The 25,457-nt window shown below is 44.6% G+C and overlaps 1 long non-coding RNA gene across 2 annotated transcripts in view; it reads left to right on the top strand.

The window, feature by feature from the left end:
* The window catches only part of LOC125442837, a 96,805-nt gene that overhangs the window by 37,285 nt on the left and 34,063 nt on the right, over window positions 1-25,457 (top strand). For both annotated transcript variants that reach the window (XR_007246039.1, XR_007246038.1), the window contains exon 2: window positions 13,835-14,073. This is a non-coding gene — a long non-coding RNA (uncharacterized LOC125442837). The remainder of the gene's footprint in view (window positions 1-13,834; window positions 14,074-25,457) is intronic.

Here is a 25,457-nt window from a genome sequence, read left to right as displayed (position 1 = left end):
ACCTTTGTCCTGCCTCCTTCAGGAGTGTCTTCTTTGATTGACAGTGACTGTCCCAGGGTCACAGGCCCAGAAAATACCATTCCAGCACCACCTACCTGGGATCTTTTAACTGGCCATGTCAGGGCTTTAGTCCCTTAGGGCATAGAAACTCTATCACGGAGTTCAGGCCTCCCAAATAGGAAAAAGGAAACAGTGTGACTTTATAGGGGTGCAACAATGCCCTGGATCTCTCTGAATGGCACTGTCAGAAGGTACAAAAGTTTTAAGTTAAAAAGGCTTTGGTTCCTCCTGTAATATTCTGAAATGACAATAATCAACCCTCACTAACTGTAGATGGAGGATGGAAACAGATGGTGGAATTATTTCATGGAGTTAATGGTGATGTGAGAAAGGAGCATGGAGTGTTCAGTAATGAAGAGGTTTTTGTAATGCTTCAAAAACCTGTAAACTGGTTTGAGTAGAGCTGAAAGTAGGCCAAAAGAAAGGTGTATGTGCCTACACAACACTGGAAGCAAAATCTTGCTTGTCATTATTATGGTTGATTACACAGCTGCCAGTTCTTTAGCTGGTTACGAGTCGAGCCTCACCTAGAGGCCTAGGAAGTAGTAATGTATCAGCGTAGTGTTCAAGGAGATCCCATCAGGACTGCCTTCTGAATTTGACTAATGTTGATTTTGTCAATTTGAAGATGTTTCAAGTGCTGCCCTAATATTTTTGCAATTCCTCCCAGGGTACCGATTACCACTGGGATGACCTCAGCTGATTTGTGCCATTGTCACTGTATCTCAATTTTCAAATTGTGGTATTTAGTGACCTTCTCATGTCCTTGTTCAATGACCCTACTATCACCAGTATTGCTATGTCGATGATGGTCATTTTCTCATCCTCGATCACTGTGATGTCTGGTGTATTATGTGCCAACACTTTGTCCATTTGTATTCGAAAGCTCCACAAGATCTTGACCTTCTCATTTTCCATGACTTCCTCTGGACAATATTCCCACCAGCTTTTAACTGTCCTACTGCTGTAATTCTTGCCTAAATATCAGTGGATAATTTTGGCCACTGAGTTGTGCCTCTGTTTGTACTCAGTCTGGTCGATCTTTTTGCAGCAGCTGAATAGATGATACACAGTTTTGTCGGCTTTTTTGCACAGTCTGCACTTAATCTGAGGATATTTTGATTCTGGCCTTGATCGTATTGGTCCTAATAGCCTGCTTTTGAGTGGCTAAAATCAGTGATTCAGTTTCCTTTTTCAGAGTTCCAGTTGTTAACCACAGGTCTTTTCATTGTCCGCCCTGTCCTTGATCTTCTCCAGAAATTGGCCATACAATGGTTTGTTGTGCCAGCTCTCATCCTCGTTTTAATCACATTTTTTCTGCACTCCTGTTTGGTTCTCTGGGTTTTCAGTAAATGCCTGTTCTTCACTTCAATCAATGCCTATTCTTGACTTTCATTCACATAATCTGCCAGCACATGTTTCTCCTCCCCCATTGTTTATTTTACTTGCAGTAACCTTCTGCCCCCAGATCTCTGGGGAAGGTGTAGTCTATCAGTATCGCTACATGGATGTAAAGGCATAGTGTACTACCATAAGCATCCATGTTTTTCTATCCAATGTATCCAAGTCACTCTGTATCCAGTTTATGATTGTGGTGGTGTACCTAATGACAGGTATGGCCTAGGGTGTTGATGGCCTTGATGGTATTCCCACCATTTAATTTGGATTTCAACATTTTCCTGACCTTCTCAGTGTATTCTCTGCCAATCACAGTCTTCACTTGCCCATGCTTGATGTTACCCAGCTGCAAAATAGCCAGGCATTTATAGGCTTCCTTTTGGTTGCACTTGATTAGTATCAGGCATTTTCTGCTGTCATTTTCTGTGGCAATGATGATGATGATTTCTCAATCAGTTTTCTGTGTCCATCCTGAAAGGCAGCAATGCTTCTTCAATGCTCCTGATCATGTTGACAGAGCAGAAGAATGAAGTTGTGTGCTTAAACATCATAAATCAGTACCTTTATCAAGAAATAACATTTATTTTCCAAAGCCGGGAAAATACATTTTTTCAAGACTGTAGCAAGGGCAACATCTAGTTGGCTAGAGAGGCTTTTGTGTGCATGCTTGTCCTTGGGCCTCCTTCCCTTTCTGCCTACATGAAAAGTGCACACACCCTCTGAGGTGCCAGGCACATTTCCATTCCAGGTGAGTTTGCTTTGTCTGCTTACCCTTTACATGTGTTTCCCTTGACATCTTAAACTTCAAGCTTTGTAGCTCTCCTGCGATTCATAGATTCACAGCTGATGAAAAATGCATCTTGTTTACAGGTTTTACTACTGCAGGGCCCCCTCTGGTGACCAGAGATGCTCCTGTCTTAAGTGATCTGGAAAGGTGGCCAGAATTCAGTGAAAGAAATAAGTGCAATCTTCCTGAACACAGCTCACGCTGGCTTTTGTGGGTTTTCTGGGCTATGTTCTGAGCCCTTCGGGGGAGGGCGGTATACAAGTTTAATAAATAAATAAAATTCAATAAATATGGCCGTGGTCTGGTAGTTTTAACACCCAAGGGTTCATCTGCACCTATAGTTGGCATCTTCATGTCACATTAAGACACACTGTGGAGTATTTTGTATAGTTGGGTATTTATTTTTAATTTTTATTATTTTATTCAATGCATCCCCCGCCCATCCTTGGACACAGCCAGGCTCAGGACAGCTTACATTCAATTAAAACCAGCACATGAAACCAGCATTAAAATAAGTCACACCAACCAAGTTTTCCTACCTACCCCCGATGGTGGTAATTACACTTCAGCCTACAAACTAGTCCCAGATCTTGAAGAGACCAGGGGACCAAAATAATCGAGAAGGGGGCATGCTGAATAGCAGATGTTTATAACAATGGTCCCTTTGACCATCAGTGGTAAGTGGTTGGGAGGCCGATTACTGATGTTATACCAATAGATTGACAGATGGCCTCAACCAAAGGCTTGGCAGAACATCTGTGTCTTATAGGCCCGGAGAAATTTGACACTGTCTTGCAGGGCCCTAGTAGACTGAGAGTTCCACCAGGCCATAGCCAGGGTCAAAAAACTCCTACCTCTGGTCAGAGGCGTATCTAGGCAGAATGGCACCTGGGCAAAACCTGAGTTTTCTGCCCCCCCCCCTGCCATGCCCAGGCTCCATTTTGTATAGATAGGCCACTGTGTAGATAGGCCACTGTACATCTACATTTTTAGATAGGCCCACACTCACCAGGGCCCCTGCTATCCACTCACCTAGGGAAGGAAGGCAGGCAGGCAGGCAGGCAAGAAGGAGGCAGCTCGGCCAGGAGTGGAAAGGAGAGGAGAGCCACGCGCATCCTCTGGAGTGCACCTCCTTGTCAGGCTCCTGCAGCCCTAACTGGGGAAGAAGGGAGCAGGCCAGCAGCATTGACAGGAGGCAAAGCGGCGGCTCCTGCTTCTTCCCCATCCTCCTCCTCCTCCCCACTGCAGGTGCATCTGGAGAGGGGCGGTGTGCAGCCTACAATAAGGCCATCGAAGAGGCAGCAGCCAAGGCTGGTTGGATACCCGCTGAAGCTGCCCAGCTGAGCCCAGGGAGGAGAGGAGGACAGTGCCCGGCTGGGCAGAAGGAGCCGCTGCTGCTTCCCTCAGGTTCACCTGGCTCACTCGGTCCTCCCCTCCACCTGCTTTCTTCACTCCCTCCTGTGAGGAAGAGGAAAAAGAGGAGGAGGGAGGGGAAGAAAAGGCAGTGGGTGGAGTGATTCGCTAAGGGGAAAAAACTTTTCCTCTCGCTGCCTGCCTGGGTCTTCTTTTCGGGCGGGCAGGCGGCTCAGGTTAGGGTAGGGTTGGACACAGAAGGGGGGAAGGAGGTGTGTGTGGAGGAGGGCAATTTTGTTCCCCCATGTGACTGCATGGTCTGTGCCCGGTGACATGTGGCTCTGGTCAAGGCTCTGGTCAAGGCCAACCTATGGCTCTGGTCAAGGCCAACCTAATGTCCCTTGGGTCAGGAACTCTAAGTATGTTCCCATCCAAGGAACAGAGTGACCTTTGTGGGCAATATAGGTATAAACAGTCCCTAAGATATGATGGTACCAGACCATGTAGGGCCTTAAAAGGTAAAATTATCAGCTTGAACATTACCTGGAATTTGACTGGTAATCAGTAAAGCCAATTTCTTTTGCCCAGATCTGAGGGGGAGGGGATATTTGCATGTGTCTGGGTGGAGTTCATTTGCAGTTGCAGTTACAAATTTGCATATGGGTGACCTGGGTGGTTTGTAAATCTCACACTGTTTCACAATCTGTGGCAATGGCTTGCAAGGATGAATGCCAGCCACCAGGTAGGATCTGAGGATCTCTTAGAATGACAGCTCATCTCCAGACTACAGAAATCAGTTCCCCTGGAGAAAATGCATGTTTTGGAAGATGCCCTGTATTGCACTGTGCTCCAATGAGGTCCCCCATTTCCTCCAGGTTCCACCCCAAATCTGGCCACCCTACCCCCCTGCTGGTGGCCAGGGGGAGCCTGGTAACCCTACTTGCAAGGAAGCAGCTGATGAACTCTACCACAGTGATTCTATAACTGACAGGGAAGGAGCCCAGTGAATTGTGTAGGTGTAACTGATGAGTGCTCAGATCCAGGGGCATATCTGCCAGAGGGACATAGGGTATCACATGGGGGGGGGGTGCCAGGCCTGGACCATACTTGCCAGCTCTGGGCAGTAGACCTGGGCACCTGTCTGGCTCCAGGCAGTAGACCTGAGTGCTGGGGAGGAGTTCAGATTTTGCCCTGGGCTCCATTTTTTCCTGGATATGCCTCTGCTCAGATCAGAGGGCACTTTGAACTTGCCAAGGAAGAAACAGGTATACCATTAGCTGCAAGAGTCTGGGGAACTGGACAATAGTTTCAAGTTGTATTCAGTACAGATTTTTTTCTTCTCACAGGAACAAGCCACAATGGTAGCCTGTGCTTCCAAACAGCATGTGGGAGGATGTATTTGGTTCCACTTATCTTGCCAAGCTACTTCCATCACATTGTGGATGGAGTCTACCAACTTCCCTTTGCTACGGAAGCCAGTCACCCCCTGGGGAGGGAGCATATTGAATCCTATTTCCATGGAACATGCTCGGTCATGGGGAGTTATTATTCTGCAGTTTTCTCCCTTCCAAAATTAATTCTAAATTTACTTTAAAAAACTCCACTTGTCTTCAGATCCTCCCCCAATTTCTTGTGCTGTTGCTCCTCTTAATATTTGCTTTGCTTTTTCATTCTGCTCCCACCAAAGAAAAGAAAAATCACAGTTTTGGAGCTAACATAGCACTATAGCATGTCCTCTGATGGAATATCTTTTGGGGTAGAGAGAGAGAGAAAACTTGGTGAACCACCTGCAGACAGTTCCTTTGGCATCTCATGATTCTCAAAAACAAAATTATTTTCCTGAGTCCTGTGCAAACAAACATCAGTTTTAATGGATTAGTTTTTGCTCTTAAGATGATAGTTTGATGTGTAGTGTACTTTTCAAAAGAAACCACACATGACCATCATGAGACCAAGAAGCTCACAGGTTTACTCAAGGTGAAAACAATCAGGGCTGCAGTTTGTGGGGTAGTCAAAATGCCATACCAACTCACAGTGACATACAAATACACCTATGAAAATGTATGCAATTGGTGCAAAAGAAGGCTTTGCTTAGTGGTGGAGCCCAAAGACTGCATGCAGAAGATCCCATGTTCAATACAGCCTATGTCCAGGACAGAGATCTCAAGGAGAAGATGCTAAGAAAGATCCCTCTCTTCCTGAGATGCTAAACCAGTGGTGGCGAACCTATGGCATGGGTGCCAGAGGTGGCATTCAGAGCCCTTTGTGGGCACGTGCAAACAGAGTGCCCCCCCGAGCCCTGGGCTTGATTATTAGCATTAAACCTAAGGCCTAGTTTTGGGGAAGCAGTGTAGGTAACCCTGTTGAGCACTGTTAAACTCCACTGATTTTCATGCAAAGAACTAAAGTGCGATCCTTTACTTGGGAGTAAGCTCGGTTGCTGACAATGGGACTTGCTTCTGAGTAAACCCTCCTAAGGTCGTGATTCACCCATTGGAAGAGTTGCACAGTTGCTTCAAAGCAAAGCCACTGACTACCACCAAGCTTACTCCTGAGTAACGCACGCCTCGGAGCCAACAGTTTTTTCTAAACTAAAACCTCAGTATTTAGGTTAAATTGCCGTGTTGGCACTTTGCAATAAATAAGTGGGTTTGGGGTTACAGTTTTGGCACTCAGTCTCGAAAAGGTTCGCCATCACTGTCCTAAACAGACAATGCCAGGCAACTTACATACCCTTGAACTAGATGGACCAGTTGTTCACCTGGGCTGCTTCATGGGTTTATACGACTGTAGCATTCCCAGAATGCTCTTTGACTCTTTCCCCCCACCCCCTCTCTCAAGGACGCTGTCAATTTGTACCTCCAGAAACGCTGCACTCAGTAATGCGAGAATAAAACTTTCATAATTATATCAGCAGGAAATAAACCTTAATTAGGCCTCCCTGTGGTTTGAACATAAATAAAAGGGAATGTTTATTAAATGAATCCCTTTCTAAAACAAACAATCAAAAAGGCTTAACTGGCTCAGATGAAAATATCATTTCAAGATTATTTGCCAACATAGGAGGAGCTCCAGGGCTCTTCATTAAGAGCAGAACAAAAATGTTGGGGGTCCACATCTGCTCTGTTTCATGATCTGAGAATTTCCTTCCCTTTTCAGCTTTCCTTGGGCAACCTGTATTAAAAGTAGTACGCATTTTTTGAATATATTGAGCAAAAGAACTAAGGGATTGCTCAGTCCCCATATGCACTCTTTCCTCCTCCTTCTCCATGCTGTGCCCTGTTCAGTTCCCAGAACAAACCACCCATCCCTGTACTCCTGGCGGGGCTGTGCAGGAGCAATGGCATGCATAAGGCATGAGACTGATTGATACCTGTATGAATAGTTAGGGTTTTTCAAAGTGGAAAAAAAGAGGAAAACATGAGAAAATTCAGATTCTAATGACCAGAATTGAGTGCAAGCACCGGTCCTGAAAATAGTGTTAGCAACTCAGTGAATAAATTTATGTAGTGTACAAAGCTATCTATTCCAGGAAACACAATTATGCAATCACGAACTATTCTACCTAACTAAGGATGCACAATTTTTACCTGTTTAGTTTCCTCCTATGTCCATTCCTGTTCTGACAACTCTATAAAATAGCCATGTTGGCTGCGACTTGCCAGCGCTTTACACATTGCTGAATTATGGTGACAGAATAGGGTTTTCAAGGCAAGTGACTGAGTAGAGTTTACCACTGCCCTCCTCTGCAGAGTCTTCTTTGATGAATTCCCATCCAAGGACTGACCCTGCTTGGCTTCTGAGATCTGATAAAATCAAACTGTACTATACTAATCCACATCTCATATATGTGATAGATCTATAGTTTTTGCGGGGTTTTTTGCTGTCAAGTCGTGGCAACCCCTTGGTGGGGTTTTCAAGGCAAGAGGGACTTAGGCTCATTCTGTACAGTAAATTTATAACAAGATTCAATACTTATAAATGAACTCGCTTTTCCTTTTTATAAATGGAAAACGAATTCATTTACGGTATAACAATTGTAACTCGCTGCAAATATGCTGTGCAGAATGAGCCTTAGAGGTGGTTTGGTTGATGGAGGCCTTGCCCACGTGGCTGGCTCCCTTTGTATGTGGGCACCAGCCAGCACTGCATATAATGTGGCCCTTTTCACCTCTGCGTCCTGCGCATGCGCAGGCCGGGTCCTGAGGCTGTGTGGCCGCCCTTTCTTGGGCTGCAGCGTGGCTTGTGCCGGAGCCCACCCACCTGCCCGCAATGGGCAGGCCCAGTTGAGGCACAGGTCACGCTTTGTCTGGGCATTTTCACATATGCAGAATAATTCAATTTCAACGCACTTTCAATGCACTTTCATAATTGCTTACAAGTGGATTTTGCTATTTCACCCAGTAAAATCCAGTTGCAAAGTGTAGTGAAAGTGGATTGAAAGTGAATTATTCTGCAAGTGCGAAAGTGCCTTCTGTGTCACAATCCTGGTATTCCTTGGAGATTTATTGACACCCAAATTATCTTGGAAAATGTGTTCTTGGAGGGAGTTCAATGGAAAGAAACAGAAACTAGCACAATGATAACCACAGGGGGTTGTTGTTCTTAAAAGCAAAAATGACATAGATTTGGGGAATGAAACACCAGGGGTGAGAAATTCAAAATCAATCCTATGACCAAAACACTCTTTTCTGCTTGCCTCAGGTGTGATCTGTTAGATTCCCTAGTCTTCTAACATACGCAGGCTTTCAAAAGAAACATTCCATATTAAGTTATCCCACTAATGTCAGTTCCAGCTATTTGCAACTTAAGGTTGTGCAACATACTGCAGTTTCTTAGAGACACAGGATAACCTTTATGTGACAATAGTGCTAGATTATCACCTAGAAGAAAGGGTGCAAATTACAAAATTAACACTTGAAAATGAAATTCTGTGTTTAGACTTATTACAAAGCAAATAGATTTGTGAAAAACAAACAAATGAATGATTGCACTCTTAGTGATTGCATTCTTTTGGTTGCCTGTTATCCATTGCTTTTTGTTCTTCTGCTAACTTCTTCAAACGTTCCTCTTTTTCTACTCACAAAAGAGACTTGCCATGCATTTGCTATTTTTATCATCCCAGGTTTGCACCTTAGCCAAGTCACCATGAATTTTGCTTAGGCAGGAGAAACATTGTTGGCTGTCATCAAAACAGAGAAATTTCACCCTTTCTTATCCTCCCTAATCTCTATCAATTCAGCTACCCCTCCCTCCTGTTCAGTGAAGCACTCTATGGGAATTGTGTTACATAACATCATGAGTTGACAAGCTGCATCAAAAGCACTGCTGGCAGCAAAAAAATGGAGAAAAACTATAGATAGAAAGCAAGCTAAACATTTTTTTTTTAAAAAAATCTTTCTGGTTTAAACAAACGACCTGCACCTTCAAAACCAGGAACCGGTTTGAACTTCTACCATACTTCTGATCTGGGCTGAAGGAAACCTTTCAGCATCTAGTCACATTTACAACATTGGTTAAATTTAGTATGTTTGTTTAGCAGCCCCATTCAAAGGGCGGGGGAGGACCTCTGGGTTTGGTGCGGCCTTGCGACGGTGCATTTGCCCTCCCCAGGGCACTTGCTCTGGTGGTGGCTGATGGGCCACTGGCTGACTGGCCCTCACCACTGCCATGGCAAAATCCAGCAGTCCAGTGTCCTAAATGAACACTAAGGGTGGGGGTGGGAGTGGTGTGGTGTGGTGTGGGGCAGGGCGGGGCGGGGCATTCCCAGGGGCAGGGCCAATGTAAGTTAGCTCCCTCCCAAGGTTTAAGACTTGGAGCACAGTGCCCCAGCCAATGACATAGGTAAGGGGGGGATTCTTGGGTTCAACCCCCCATTACATGTCCAAAGCTCTCCCCCCCGTTTGTGTTTTTTATTTTTTAGTTTTTTTCAGTTTTTGGCCTGAAGGGTGAGCAGTTTTTAGGATAGCAGTGCCACAATTTCAGGGATTTGTTGGGAGACTCTCCTAATGATAACATCCAGGTTTGGTGAGGTTTGGTTCAGGAGGTCCAAAGTTATGGACTCCCAAAGGGGGTGCCCCCATCCCCCATTGTTTCCAATGGGAGCTAATAGGAGATGGGCTACAACTTTGAAGGTCCATAACTTTGGGTCCCGTGGACCAAACTGCACCAAGTCTGGTTGATATCATCAGGAGAGTCTCCTAAAGATACCATGAAAGTTTGGTGCTACTAGCTTAACAACTGCACCCCTGACAGCAGGCACCCCCCATTTCCCCCAATTCTCCTTTTAAATCCACCCCCTTCGGCATGGATTTAAAGGGAGAATCTGAGGTCCCCAGTTTAAACATTGAAAGTGATGTTGTTTCAGGGTGGGGGATAATTCACCCCAAAACAGCATCACTTTCAATGTTATTTTAACTGGGGACCCCAGATTCTCCCTTTAAGGTAGATTTAAAAGGAGAATCTGGGCTCCCTAGTTTAAACACCATTGAAAGTGATGCTGTTTGGGGGTGGATTCCAGCATCACAGTGGCCGCCCATGGGAGGGAGGCGCAAAACTCAGATTTTGCACCGGGCTACATTTTCCCTAGCTACAGGCTCTATTTTCCCTAGCTTTGGGCAGAAGGGACTGCTGGCTGCTAGCTAGGAGCTCAGCCAGTATGTGGGGTGGGTGGGGCAGGGCAGGGTAGTCTGCTGTACTTGGCCTCAGAGAACTGCTTTTATAAGCACTGAGGCTGGGGACAGGGCTTGGGGAGGCATGGCCCCGCCCCCAGGGGCAGGTGGGGCGTGGCCCCACCCCGAATCTCCCCATAAAAATCTATACCAATGTCACTGTCCCCAGCCCTTGGACTAACGTAACTCGTTTAGTGGTGTATGTCCTGTATGCCCCATGGGGGTTTTCAACAGTGCGGGGAAAGTTTTGGGCAACTCCCTTGCTCCCCCTGCATCTGGAAAGCCCTCCTGCAAGTGGCAGGGTGGTGCCACACTGGCTCCATGGCCTACCACCTCAAGATTTGGATGGGGTTATAAATGTCCCATCATAAATTCTCAGCACTACCACTGTGCAGAGCTAAGGAAATATACATAGTTCACCCAAACACACATGATGGCTTTCATGGTCGGACTCAACTGGTTGTGGTGAGTTTTCTGGGCTGTGTGGCCATGGTCTGGTGGATCTTGTTCCTAATGTTTCGCCTGCATCTGTGACTGGCATTTTCAGAGGTGTATCACAGAGGGAAGTCTGTTACACACTGTGTCCAGTGAGAAGGGAATGTTTAGTGGGGTATATATTGCCCATGTCCCAGGGTGGAGAACCAATCAGTAAGGGTTTGGGTGGAACTTGTTATGCAAAGATGTTATGCAAAGATGTTATGCAAAGAATTAACAAAGCTTGGCTACCAGTACTTAAAAACACCAAAAGCAAACCCCAAGGACATGCTAAGTTCATGAACAATGGACTCCACCCAAACACAGGATTTGCATTCACCAATACTGCTGCTGCTGCAGGGCATGGAAATGTGAATCACTCCCTGCACTGATAAACCCCACCAGAAATACAACACCACATCTTTTCATACACCTAGCTACACCTCTGCACAAAGGGGAGGGCAGAAGGGACTGCCAGCTGCCAGCTAGGGACTGCCCACCCAAGCACTTCTTACTGATTGGTTCTCCACCCTGGGACATGGGCAATATATACCCCAATAAACTATCCCTTCTCACTGGACACAGTGTGTAACAGACTTCCCTCTGTGATACGCCTCTGAAGATGCCAGCTCAGATGCAGGCGAAACATTAGGAACAAGATCCACTAGACCACGGCCACACAACCCGGAAAGCCCACCAAAACACATGATGCTCCTTGTACCAAAGCGGATCATCAGTCTATCCAAATCAGTATTGTCTACTCACACTGGAAGCTGCTTTCCAGAGCATCAAACTGAGGCTTCCATATCACCTGCTACCTGATCGTTTTACAGGGAGACATCTGTTCAAATGTGGAGAAGCTTCATCCTCTAGGGACAAAATATCTGTCAAACAAACGGAGCTTCCCTGTGCCAAGTCAGATCGTTGGCCTGCCTAGCTCAAATCACTTACTCTGACCAGCTGCAAACTTCCAGGATTCTAGCAGAACTATGGGATCTGTCACATAAACATTTACTTTGCATATTTCTATTTTGCCTCTCCAGAAACCTGGTCAAAGCAGCTTACTGAATAAAACATGATGCAGTCATAAAACAGCCTGAAAATAGTTAAGAATAAAGTTGTTATGGAAAACCCAGCCATTAAAAAAATACCATGGACATTCAAAAGGCATGTTTCACTAAACTATGGTTCCACCTTCTGAGTGCTTCCTCACAACACTCTTCTGGATGAATTATTTCACTTGTTGCTAGCATGAAAATTTCCAAATCAGGAGCTGGAGCAACAGGAACATCTATGGGTGACCAAAAAGACATTTCACACCACCTTTTTCTCAACAGAATCCTGGATCCCCAATTGCCCTAAATGTAACTTTAGTTGTCTTAATTTCTTTCATTGTGAGATGCTTCAGAGATCTGATGTCAAAAGGGAATACCTGTAGAACTATTTCAACTAACCCTCCCCCTCAAAATTTTATACACATGACAGCTTAGGATCACTGTTGGTGAGTTATCCCCACAACTCTAAGCACTAGGTCAGCTTAGAGGTAGCACTTGGAGACCTTTCTGTGGGCACGTGGAAAATCACCCCCCCCACACACACACATATCTTGGCTGGCCTGGGCACGATCCTTTACCTGGGAGTAAGCTCGGTTGCTGGCAATGGGGTTTGCTTCTAAGTAAACCCTCTTAGGGTTGTGATTCACCTATTTGAAGCGTTGCATGGTTGCTTCACCAAGCTTACTCCTGAGTAACACGTGCCTCAGAGCCAACCATTTTTTCTAAACTAAAACCTTAGTATTCAGGTTAAATTGCTGGGTTGGCACTTTGCGATAAATAAGTGGGTTTTGGGTTGCAGTTTGGGCACTCAATCTTGAAAAGGTTCGCCATCGCTGCACTAGGTTGTAATAAACCATGACTTGCCACTTAAGCCACTCTGACTGTGAATTTCACACTGATACAGTTGTACCATGCGAAGCTTTGCCTGACTCAGATGGCCATGCAAATGGGTCATTATGTGATAGGGACAAGAGTCTCACTGCAACATCCAACCTTAAGTCATATTCTGAAGACTACCTTGGACAGGTGAGCATAACCTCAAATCTCTGAGCACACGATGTGAGAAGGCAAACTGTGCCACGCCACCGCATCTCACCTGTATTAGTTCAAGGTCTGCATTTCTTTGATTAATGTTTTGTCCCAATAGGTACTGCAGCCGGCTGCTCTTCAGTCTCGTTTGTCACTTAACAAGTTAGTACATTTTATTCATAGCTGACATTTTCATGTCTCTCTGGAGGTGAGTGGTAAAAGCAATGTTATTGCAATTGTTTCCGCTGATGGGAAAAATGTCTTGAGTTACCTTCGGCTTGCAGCTCCCAAGGAATTGGTGACACAGGAAAGAAATCTGTCACTGGTGAGACACATCACTTTTTTTTTTTTAAAAAAAAGGCAGACTTGAAATTTACATGTGTAAAAGGACATCCGTAATTTCCTCATATTTACCTAATCGCCTCTGATGGATTCAGGCCATGCTTTTCATTTACTCCAGATGTGATAACTAAACTGTCAGCTACATTTCGGCTCTTCCTTTCATCTTTCCCTGCAGCCAATAATAATAAAAGATTAGTAATTGACAGTGGTGGCTAAGGCTGAGGGTATCACATATTTAAAACACAGGAAGGCAAGCTTCATATTTTTTTCCAAAGGATCGTTGCAGGGAGAACAGAAAATTGGATCATGCTGTTATCTATAGTTCAAGTGGCAAAGATGATCAATGTCATTAAACTGTCAAGGGGCATTTTAATTATTTTTGGACCAATATTGCAAGCTTACAGGGGGAAAAAATCTACAGAAAGTCAGAAATGGGGGAGGGAGAAAGACGATGCAACAGCTTCGGTTAACATATAACTCCACAGCCATTTGATCATTTCAGGATTAATTCCTCCAACTATATTATTTGGTTTGCAAAAAGGAAATCTGTTAAAATGATTAATGTCCCATCATTTGTGATGTTGCAGTGACAGGTCTTGAACTACTGATCCTCCTTGTGACACACATTCCTACTTAAGTCTTTTCTCCTTTTTCTTTGTGTACAGAAATTTGATTTCTTATGCATGTCATCCGCAGTGATGAACTGAATGGCCAGCAAGTCCCAGTGATGGAACAAGAACTTCTGGCTCAGCAACCTCACTACTGCAGAAGAACTGCAACAGCCCTGGATGCTGAACAACTGAGCCAGTCCCTGGTGAAAGCCTCCAGTCAAGGCAGGCAGGATGAAGAGACAGTATGGATGCTGCCTTTGGCAGGAGAAACCTAAAGGTGGAAGCAGGATGAGGTAAGCAAACCCAACACTGAGGCAATTAGGCTTTAGTGAGAAGAGGGCTCACTATCTCTTTCTTTAAATATAGAATGCAGAGGAGGAAAAGCAGGACAAATGAAACCCCCTTCCCCTTTTCACCTACAGACAGTGGCGTAATCGCAATGGGATGGGGGGCATGATGCCCTGGGTGCACACAATGGTGGGGGGGGCATGGCCAGAGCATGGAGGGGCGTTCCAGAGGCATTCTGGGATGGAAGGGTTCTGGGCCGTGGGGGCAGGCTGGGCTGTGCCCTGGGCACAGTTTCCCCCTCGCTCTGCCCCTACCTGCAGAAGGTAGGATATTCTAGTGGAAACCTGAGCTACAAGAATGAATCAGAGGAGCCCAATACCCTAGTCACAAGAATTCAGAAGGTAGCAAACACACACAGTAATGCTGACATTATATCCAGGTTATAAGTGTTCAATATTTAGTTCCAAAAATTTATAATCTGATTCATCACAAACTCACAATTTGAAGTAAGAAACACTTTCAAGACTATATGACTATGATCTTATATATTTTTGATGTGATACTCATGGTGAATTCTTATTTAGACGAGAGGTGTCATGATTATCCAGTGTCAACAATTTCTGGATCAACTTCACAGAATTTCTAATGCAGATAAAGATCCTAAAGAGGCATTAGGTTCATACATATTATTGCTGGACTGAAAATCAGCGAATTGCACAAATGTTGTGTAACTATGTGCTTTGGAATGGCACCCACCAAGTATGTAGACCACATACAGCAGTCTTTCAGATTCATATTGCTGTCAGTCTTAAGCATGATTTCAATGCATTTTTCCAGTCTGTGGGAAGCAAAAGAAATGTCCACAGAAATAGATTCATCCCACATCCACATCTTGAGGTGGCAAGACATAGCGTACCTAGTTTTGAGTTAGCACCTTATAAATAATCAGATTTCTAGGGTATGAGCTTTCCAGAGTCAAAGCTCCCTTCATCAGATACTCTCAAAAGCTTACGTCCTGGAAATCTGATTGGCCTTCAAGGGGCTACTGGACTCTAGCTCTTCTATGGAAGACCAAAATGACTACCCTCCCCAAACCATGTACACTGTGCAATTTTTGCCCCTTCTGGACTTGTATAGGATCTGTTTTAGAATTGGGTCATAGGTCAAGGTCATCACACTAATTCTGGTCTGTCTTTCAGACTTAGCAAACCATATGGAGCAAATCTCCTCAGATATAAGTCCCATTTTATTTAACATGGTTTTTTCCTAGAAAAGTGTCCATTAAGATTACACTTTTGCATTACCACACTCCAATTCACTCTTAAAAACTTCACAGCACTCTTGGTAACTCTAACTCCTTCCTTTGTCATCAACCAAAAAGATAACGAGATCCAACCCATTGGATATAATCTTTCCCCAGTATACTCCCTCGTTTTATTACATTTACAGACCAATCCAGTATCCCCAGGCATCCAAGAACAGTGCAATTACTGTGCTGGCTGGCCTCCTCAGGTGGCATGGGGAAGCAAAAATAGCGAAAAACCTTTCCTGGCTACCCCAAAGTCCTCTATGGGGCTAAATGGACTTATACCACCCTTCTGTGGCATGAAAGTTTGGTGGGAACTCACTGCACTTGGCTCCACCCCAGCCTACCCAGACCCCGCACTGACATCTGAGCAGACACCAATGCAACTTGGAATAGCAGCTTCTCTTCCAGGTCTGTGGGTCCCACTAGTTTCCCAGTTTGTCCACCCTGCCAGTACATTTGCCAAATGCACTGGCAGGGTGGGCAAATGTGCCTGCATGAGCTCACACTGGTTTCATCGGACCATCCTCCACCCCCTGCTTTGAACTGGAGGTGGGAGATATCATACATACTAATGTTACAAATACTGGGGAAATATCTTAAGGTGAACAATTTTTCTTCTTTTAATAGAGTTAATGACATGGTTAAACTATCTACTCAGTTTCAGATTAATATAAACATGGTGCAGTTTATGGGAAAGTTCCCTGCCCAGGATGACTTATTAAGGACACAAACTTTTTAATCTATATATCAACTGTGTTGGTCTTATGCTATTTAATATTGTGTTGGTTGCTCTGGCAACCAGCTTAAGCAGCTATCACCCAAGAAAGCTATGCTGAAAATCAAAGAGATGTCCCCACCAGCTCACTGACGGGTGGTGACTTTGGGATTGAAAGTACATGGAAACTTGGCATGGGCCCTCAGTGCCCAGGTGGCTTTCATTTATTATTTTAAAATACTTTAAAGCCTACTTTTCTCCCACCTCAGCTAGAGTCCAAATCAGGTAAAAGTAAAAATAAAACAGAATCATTAAAATAGTTTATTAATACTAACCCTCACCCCGAGCAGATGCGCTATCAGCCATACATAATTTTAGCCCTGAATATAGGGTTTTTAGAAGTTGGCATGTCCACAGTCCATAGACGAATTTTATGCAGACCCAAATAAAATTAAGTCCTTCAAAAATCCTTCAAAAGTCCTTCAAAAATCAGTTTTACAGCATCCCTAGAAGGTGATCAAAGTCCTCTGGGAGGCAGATTCGAAAGAAAGTGGTAACAATTGAAAATGCCTATATCTGTCGCAGATAATAATCTAAGAAGAAGAGTTGGATTTATATCCTCCCTTTCTCTCCTGTAAGCAGACTCAAAGGGGCTTACAAACTCCTTTCCCTTCTCCACTCACAACAAACATCCTGTGAGGTAGGTGGGGCTGAGAGAGCTCCGAGAAGCTGTGACTAGCCCAAGGTCACCCAGCTGGCATGTGTGGGAGTGCACAGGCTAATCTGAATTCCCCAGATAAGCCTCCACAGCTCAGGTGGCACAGCTGGGAATCAAACCCGGTTCCTCCAGATTAGATACACGAACTCTTAACCTCCTACACCACTGCTGCTCTACTGGTCTATTAAAAAGATACCAGTAAAAAGAGAGAGAGAACAATAATAACATATGGCATGCCCTGGTTTTAATTAGTTATAAAACATGGACTAATCCAGAGGCGGAGCTTCCATGGGGCAGCCTGGGGACAAAAGCCCCAGGTGGCCACTGTTCACATCACATGGGGAGGCAGAAAATCGCCTCCCCAACACACTTCTAGCCTGGGCTGGGCTGGCCCCCCTCCCATTGACAGTTGGTGTAGGGGGCTCAGGGGGTGGGTGGGCTTTGGTGCTCCCAGAGCTGCAGGCACATCCTGCCCAGTCCCAATGCACTGCATAGCTTCGGGGAGCTTGAAGGGGCGGGGTGGGAAAGCTCTCACTAGGGTCTCCGCAGTTCAGCTTGAGTTGGGATGGGTGCGCTTTCTCCTGGCGAAAGAAGAAGAAGAAGAAGAAGAGGAGGAGGAGGAGGAGTTTGGATTTATATCCCCCCCTTTCTCTCCTACAGGAGACTCAAAGGGGCTTACAATCTCCTTGCCCTTCCCCCCTCACAACAAACACCCTGTGAGGTAGGTGGGGCTGAGAGAGCTCTGAGAAGCTGTGACTAGCCCAAGGTCACCCAGCTGGCATGTGTGGGAGTGCACAGGCTAATCTGAATTCCCCAGATAAGCCCCCACAGCTCAGGCGGCAGAGCTGGGAATAAAACCCGGTCCCTCCAGATTAGATACATGAGCTCTTAACCTCCTCCTACACCACTGCTGCTCCTGAATTCCCCAGATAAGCCTCCACAGCTTAAGCAGCAGTGTGGGGAATAAAACCCAGTTTTTCCAGATTAGAGTACACCTGCTCTTAACTACTACACCACTGTTGCTCCAAGGAAGTGGGGAAGAAAAGAAGACGACGCTGGATATAGTTAGGAGGAGAAAGGTTTCCAGGACCCTCCAAGCAACCAGCAGAAGCTTCATGGGGGGAAGGGTCAGCAACAATCTTGCACCCAGAAAGATGGCACCACTTCTGGGTTTATCCAGAAGCACCAACATCACACCAGGACACACTAGCACACTCCATAAAGATTACAATGCAGGTACTTCCAGGTAAATTCAGAAGTGACATCATTGTCCTGGGTACACAGATCACTCTCCCCAGAAACTAGCCTGTGTCTACTTCTGCCCACTGACCAGCTAAATGTCAGTGGACAGCCCAGTCAATTGGCAAGGAATTGGCTCCCAATACTGGGAAGATGGGAACCCTAAGGTCTTCCAGTTGGAATCCTAAGTTGGACTCCCCAAACTTTTTGAGCCTGCAAACATCTTTGGAATTTTGACACTTGACTGTGGATGCAACCAAAAAATGTTTGGCTCATTCCGCACACGCAGAATAATGCACTTTCAAGCTGCTTTCAGGGCTCTTTGAAGCTGTGCGGAATGGCAAAAACAGTTGTGAAAGCAGCTTGAAAGTGCATTATTTTGCGTGTGCGGAATGAGCCTCTGCTACTAAAAGGCAGATCTAACCAAGAATCTGAGAGGGTGAGGTCCTGCATAACTCTAAATAGTACCTCTTCTGAATTCCAGATGTTTCAGCCAAAAGCCCTGCTGGGAAAAAGCCTCACCTGGCTCTGCCACTTTCCCAAAACATCTGGTTCCCACCCTGTCCTAGGTTGGGAAAGAATTTAAAGAAAGTTGAAAAGAACCCAATAGACAGCCAGAGGAGATGCCAAAATGTGGGGCCCAGGGCAGGCCCCTTAATTTGCTCTACCTGAAGGATGGCTTTGCATGTCAATGTCTGAAAAGTAATATGTTCAAGGTTGAAAAGGAACAGCAAGTGCCTCATCATATTCAGAAAGAACAGTTAGAAATTAGAATGTACCAAGAAAAAAGGATGATTTATGAACTGGGATATTTTTATTAAAAACTGCAAGAGTTCCAAGTACCAAGCCTTCCCTTGCAAATAAGATTTAAAAGATTGAATGAAAACTAATAGAGACAAATGACTGTAGATAATAAAGACAAAGAGGTAAAATCGACATAACTGACTTCCTAACCTTCTGAGTAACCTGCTGGGTGGAGTGGGTCAAAAATCACAATGAGCTTTAAAAGACAGGCATTTGGATATCAGCCTTTGGATATAAAGTGGAGAACAGTGTAGTTCAGCAGTATTCTTGAATTATTATAGCCGCCAACTATCCAAAGCAGAAGTTTATTTACTAATACTCAAAATACACATTATCTTTCAATGCTTCTGCCCACTCAAACAAAAACCCATGTACAAAAAAAAATAGCATAAAATTCAGATATGTATGTACCATAGGGTTGCCAATTCCTGGAGATTTTGGAAGTGGATCCCAGGTAGGGAGCTGTGTATAGTGTCATACAGTCTGCCTTCCATAGCAACCATTTGTTCCAGGGGAACTGGCCTCTGGGGTCTTTGGACCAGTTGTGGTTCCAGGAGATCTCCAGGCCCTATCTGGAGTTTGATAACCCTAATGTACTATCAAATAACAATCAACTTGCTGGCCAACCTAACAAGGGGGTTTCAAGGCAAGTGAGAAGCAGAGTTGGTTTGCCATTGCATTCTTCTGCAAAGTCCTCCTTGGTGATCCTCCAACTGTGAGTCTTTCCCCTTTTGGGTGGTTCCTGCATCGTCAATCTCCAGGACAGAGTGTGTTGATCTGATGTGGGGAGCTTTGGAGACGCTGGCTGTCCTGGTGTACCAGTTGCTTAGCGCACCGGCAGGCAGCCTGTCCAGCTGCTGGAGGTCATCTTGGAGTGGGTGTTGTGGTTCCCGAGGCTTATTGTCCTGGGGGACGTCAACATCCATATGGATGCCATGTGGCTGTTGTCATCCATGGTGACACTAGGCCTCTCTCTTGTCAATACTGGCCCCACACATCAGGCAGGTCACACCCTGGCTTTGATTTTCAGGGTGGGAATAGATATGGTTGCATCGTCTATTTATAGAGTGCCATGGTCTGACCATTTCACCCTGAAGGTTTGGGTGGAGTTACTGTCCTACCCCAGTCTAGGTGACGAGCAGATTTTAGCTCACCCGCAGAGACTTATGGATCCACTTGGTTTCCAGAATGCTCTGCAGGACCCTACACCCACGACGAGGCATCAAGAGCAACTTATAGGAGGCTTATGAAAACCTATGAGTTGGCAATAAAGGAGGCCAAATTTAGAGTTCTTATACCAATTTCTAACCAGTCAACCAACAATGGTTTTGATCCATGAAGGTAATGGTTGCTGTCAGCTGATGATCTGATGTCCATAATGGTTGCTGTCAGCTGATGATCTATTACAGTGCAACACCAGGAACCTGAGCATAAATTGTGAAGGACTTTGTAGATCAAAACCAGAGTGATACATCAACAGAAGCTGCTTTATGGTGAGCCAGGTCATTAGTCTATCTAGAAGGTAAAGGAGCAAGTGCTGGGCCATTACTGGCCCACAGGGTGACATCACATCACAATATTTACTAGGCAGACTGTGTTTATGGGGTGGTTTGCTACTGCCTTCCCCGGTCATCTACACTTTACTCCCAACAAGTTGGGTACTTCTTTTACTGTCCTCGGAAGGGTGGAAGGCTGAGTCAACCTTGGTTTAACTGTCTCAGTATTATGTTCACAAAATGGCAGCTGTTCAAGGTGCCAAGCACAGGTCCCTTCCAGTACTTCTACCAGGGAGCCATTACCTAGAAATGCTGATGATCAAACCTGCAAGCAAAGAATGTGCAGAATATTTAGAAACCTTGTCTGGTTTTATTTGAAAACAATGAAGATTTTTATTTTCTCTTTATTGTTCGTTTGTTTAATACCACAGCCATCTCCTCTGCTTTGTATGAAAGCATTTTCTTGGCTGTCCTGTAACCCAAAGGCTGCCAACTTTTTTTAAAAAAAGATTCCCCAGCCACTTTGCTGCCTCAGTGGTTTTTGTGTCACGCAGAAACAGCTTAGCAGCTGGGGAAGAGACAGAATGTCACAGTCCAGAGGTCTTTTAAGGGAACAGAAGAAGAAGGGTCATGGATACTGGTTTCACTCAGTGACTATGTGAGTGACATGGTAGCTGTGTGTCACACAGAGAGACCTTGATACTTGGCAGGCCTGAAGGAGACTAAGCAGGCTATGCTGAGGTACAAAACAGCTTGGAACAGGAACAGATTGCTCCTCCAAATAGTCAGTGAGGTCATGCAGAAAGCCAAGGACTAAGAAAGAGGTCAAGTGTGAAGAACACAGATTGAAGATAGGATGAAAGCAGTCCCCCTCAATTGCAAAGTTGGTAAGAAAAAGTTATAACCTTCCCCCCTAAAAGAATCCACTCTCATTTTTTCATACTTGAAGTAGAAATGTAATGATGTTTAAGATGCAAAATTATCCTACAGCTTTCACTTACCGGTACCTTTTCAGACACCCATGGTTTTACCCAACTGCTCACGTTGGCAGAAAGAGATTTCACTTTTGTGCTGTCCGTGCCACTTCAGGGAAGATTCATTTCAGTCCAATTTTTGTGACCAGAAAAATAAGACAATGGAGACCCCTTCCCCCAAATATCTTGTGCTTGAAAGGGAACCAAGGAGGATGCTGCCTTTGAAAAAGGAAATGATCGTACAATTGCTGCCTATCAGGACAAAAGAACTCAACAATCCCTGAGTCAGAAGTAAAGTACTTCCAAAGCATTAAAGCACTACTGAATCTTCTGCTTGAACTTTATAGCTTTATACTGCCAATAGCAGTAATGTAGAAGTTTGATATCAAAGAACGGGAACATTCTATACCAGACCCACCAGTAAGCAACTGCCAAACAGAATGAATGTTAGGGATATTCATTGGGGTATCCTCATTTCATCCTCATAATAATCCCTACAAGCAAGATCTCAGTCCAGTAGCACCTTAAATAACAACAAGATTTTCAGGGTATAAGCCAGCGATAGCGAACCTTTTCGAGACCGAGTGCCCAAATTGCAACCCAAAACCCACTTATTTATCGCAAAGTGCCAACATGGCAATTTAACCCGAATGATGAGGTTTTAGTTTAGAAAAAAATGGTTGGCTCGCGTTACTCGGCATGCATTACTCGGGAGTAAGCGTGGTGGTAGTCGGTGGCTTTGCTTTGAAGCAACCGTGCAACTCTTCCAACGGGTGAATCACGACCCTAGGAGGGTTTACTCAGAAGCAAGCCCCGTTGCCAACAACCGAGCTTACTCCCAGGTGAAGGATCACGCTTCAGTTCTTCGCATGAAAATCAGCGGGGTTTAACAGCGCTTAACAGGGTTACCTACACTGTTGCCCCAAAACTAGGTCTTAGAGTTAATGCTAATAATTGAGCCCAGCGGGCCAGGCCAGTCTATATGTGTTTTGGGTGGGTGGGGGCAACTCTGTTTCTGTGTGCCCACAGAGAGGGCTCTGAGTGCCACCTATGGCACCCGTGCCATAGGTTCGCCACCACTGGTATAAGCCTTTCATAGTCAAAGCTTTGACCATGTCATTCTTTGATGTAAGTCATAGAAGTAGTTTGGCTGAAGATAGCATCTTGCCTGCCACAACTTGGTTTCATGGCAGAGCAGGGATTTGAACCCAAGTATCCATAACATGATAGTGGCTTTTGAAGAGCAATATTTGCCAAGTATATCCTCATTTCTATAAAAGAAGCAGAAATTCTTAAAGAATCTTAAGAGCTCTCACCAAAGCAAGACACTCAGACCAGAATAGTTCTTGGGAAAAACGGCAAATACAAGATATACAACTCTCAACACATACTTGAACATTTCTTACTCCTATCAAGTGCAGAGATAGACAATATGCAAAGCTTCTTACGAAATGCCTCCTTGATTAAAAAGCTAGGCCCATGAAGGAATTCACATCTTAAAAGAAAAAGAGTCCTTTTCCCAGAGCACATCAGAAATAAACACCAAGAAAAACAAATATGTAGAAACAACTGTGTGTTTTCCTTTTGTGTTTGCAAAGGAGTTGAAACTGAATTGATCACAGTTTGAATAATGTTCAAGTCAAATAACTGCAGCATGGTTCCGTTGATTCAGTGTTCACAACTGGTCTGACACGTGTGCCTATTGACATGTCTAGGCAAATACTCTCTGGAGCTCTAATTAGCCAGACCAGACAGGGCCAATACATGGTAGTTGACATTAGACAAGGGAAGGTGCCTTTAGAAAGTGGATCACTGATACAAAAAGTGACTTCATTGGACAGCAAGCATGGCAGGGATGGGAAAAGGAAAGGACAATAGTTGAAAGTCTAGTTCACTTTGACTGTGTTATTTATTGGAGATGAGCTAGTTGAATTGTGGTTGCCATTCCATGTTTCAAAAATATGGGTGCCACTCTAATTCTAGGCTTTTTGGGGGGTCAAACTAGTGATGACAGAGCATTGTGTAAAGCTGGATTTCAGCAGACTGGGACCCAGAGTGGGCCCATAAAGGCAAGGGAGCAGGCCTTCAAAGCTAATGTGTTTTCCTTATTTGAAATGAGGTCCACTGTGCTTTTGGGTGTGTAAAAGGCCATCAAGTCACTTATGGTGACCACAGTAAGAAGCTTTCAAGGCAAATGAGAAGCAAAGTTTCTCCCTCATTTTTTTTACATGAACATTTGTTCTCATAACTGTTACCAGCACACTTGCCTTTCACAGGCAAAAAAAAAGTTTGATATGAATATTCATTTGTGTTATTTATCGACATCAAAAAATATTCAGGTGCCTTAACTGAAAATTTGGGGGAATTTTCCTTTCTCTTTTTCTCAAGGTTGCCAGAATAACAACTCTTTGAACTGATTTACAAAGTTAATTACTTCAGTGTAATGCATTTAAGAGGATTAACGTCTAAATCCTGAAAACACCCCAATTCTGGGAGGTATTTTCCCCCGAAAGAGGTGTTTGTTTGTGTGTATAAAATCACAATATATTAAGCAGAACAGTTCTATATTGAAACAATGGGTGATGCTACATCCATCTGGCCTACTTTCCCCTTGAGTGATAGCTCCTATCAAAATCAGCCACAGTAGTTCACCCTTACGTTTTTGCCAGCATACAAGTTGATTTCATACATATATTTCCTTTCAGCAAGGCAAGTGTTCAGATAACAAGTATGCAAACTCTACTTTTTATTTTTAAAAAAATGGGGAAAGAAGAGCATGTTACTTGACAGACCACAGACACCAATGCTTTCACTGGTGCTTTTGATATCTAATGAGATTTTATTCAGTAAGTTTCAACCTCCTGGGTGGTGTTGCTCTGAGCAAGCTGTGATGGAGGATTTCTACACACAGTAAAATAAGTTTTACGCTTTGGAGTACTTTTTTGCCATCAAGTCACGGCTGACTTCTGGAGACCCCACAGGACTTCCAAGGCAGGAGGTGGTTTGCTATTTCCTGCCTTCATGTCATGACACTGGTATCCCATGGCTTAGAATGGTAAGTTGCAGTACTGCAGTCAAAGCTCTCCTCATGACCTGAGTTCAACTGCAATGGAAGTTGGTTTCAGGTAGCGAGCTCAAGTTTGACTCAGCCTTCCATTCTTCTGAGGTTGGTAAAATGAGTACCTAGCTTGCGGGGGGCCAAGTGTAGATGACAGGGGAAAGCAATGATAAACCAGCCCGTAAACATAGGCTGCCTAGTAACAGTTGTGATGTGCCATTTCATGGCAGTATTGGGTTACCTTATTACCTTCTCTTCCAAATACCTTCCAGGACTGAGGCTGAGCACGTGTGACTGGCCCCAAGTCACCCAGGAAGTTTCCACAGCGGAATGGAGATTAGAACCTGAATTTTCCAGTTACTAGTTCTACACCTTAATAACTATACCACACTGACTCTTTGTGAGGAGAACCACATGAGTGGGGGTGGGGGAAAAAAGGAAAGATTCCCAGCTGCATCTTCACAAGAACCTGAGAGGAGCCCTGCTGGAGCAGACCAAAGGTTCATCTAGTATGATACACAGTTTTCAAAAAGATGCACTTCCAAACCCAGTGTAAGATTTCCTCTCATGCTGAGTATTTATTTTGAGGTGGCCATTCTCTCACTCCCCCTTTCCATAGAAGTATATTGTTAGGCGTGCTCAGAACCGACAGCATAAAACAATACCGAGCAGAAAAGAAAAAGGAACACGAGTGATGGTCAATAAAAATGGGTGATGGTCCACTTTTGAAAGAACTGCAACAGCTTCTTTGACAGCAATTTGACAAATCCGCCTGCAGTCTCTCCTAAACAACTGAGCCTTTGCCCTGTGATAATATGTTAGCTGAGCTCTGACAAGCCTTGTTCTTTTGAACTGAATTCCTTTGATTGCTCCAGCTGGGTAGAAGAGAAGATGCTGAAATTATGGAGCGCTCCGGCCTGGGCCTGCTCTGCAGCTGTCAATTAGAATCAATGCAAAAGAGCAACAGTTGCTTCCCAAAGGAAGCCATTGGTGAAGACGATGCGTTTCTTGTTTAGCAAAAAAACTGCAAGTTCACATTGGCAATGGAAAGAATTATTGGAAACGAAGTCGTAAAA

This window comes from Sphaerodactylus townsendi, linkage group LG13, assembly GCF_021028975.2.
Source record: "Sphaerodactylus townsendi isolate TG3544 linkage group LG13, MPM_Stown_v2.3, whole genome shotgun sequence".
NCBI lineage: Eukaryota > Metazoa > Chordata > Lepidosauria > Squamata > Sphaerodactylidae > Sphaerodactylus > Sphaerodactylus townsendi.
Note: the sequence above shows the minus strand (reverse complement) of the source record. Positions and strands in the feature narration are given on the sequence as shown.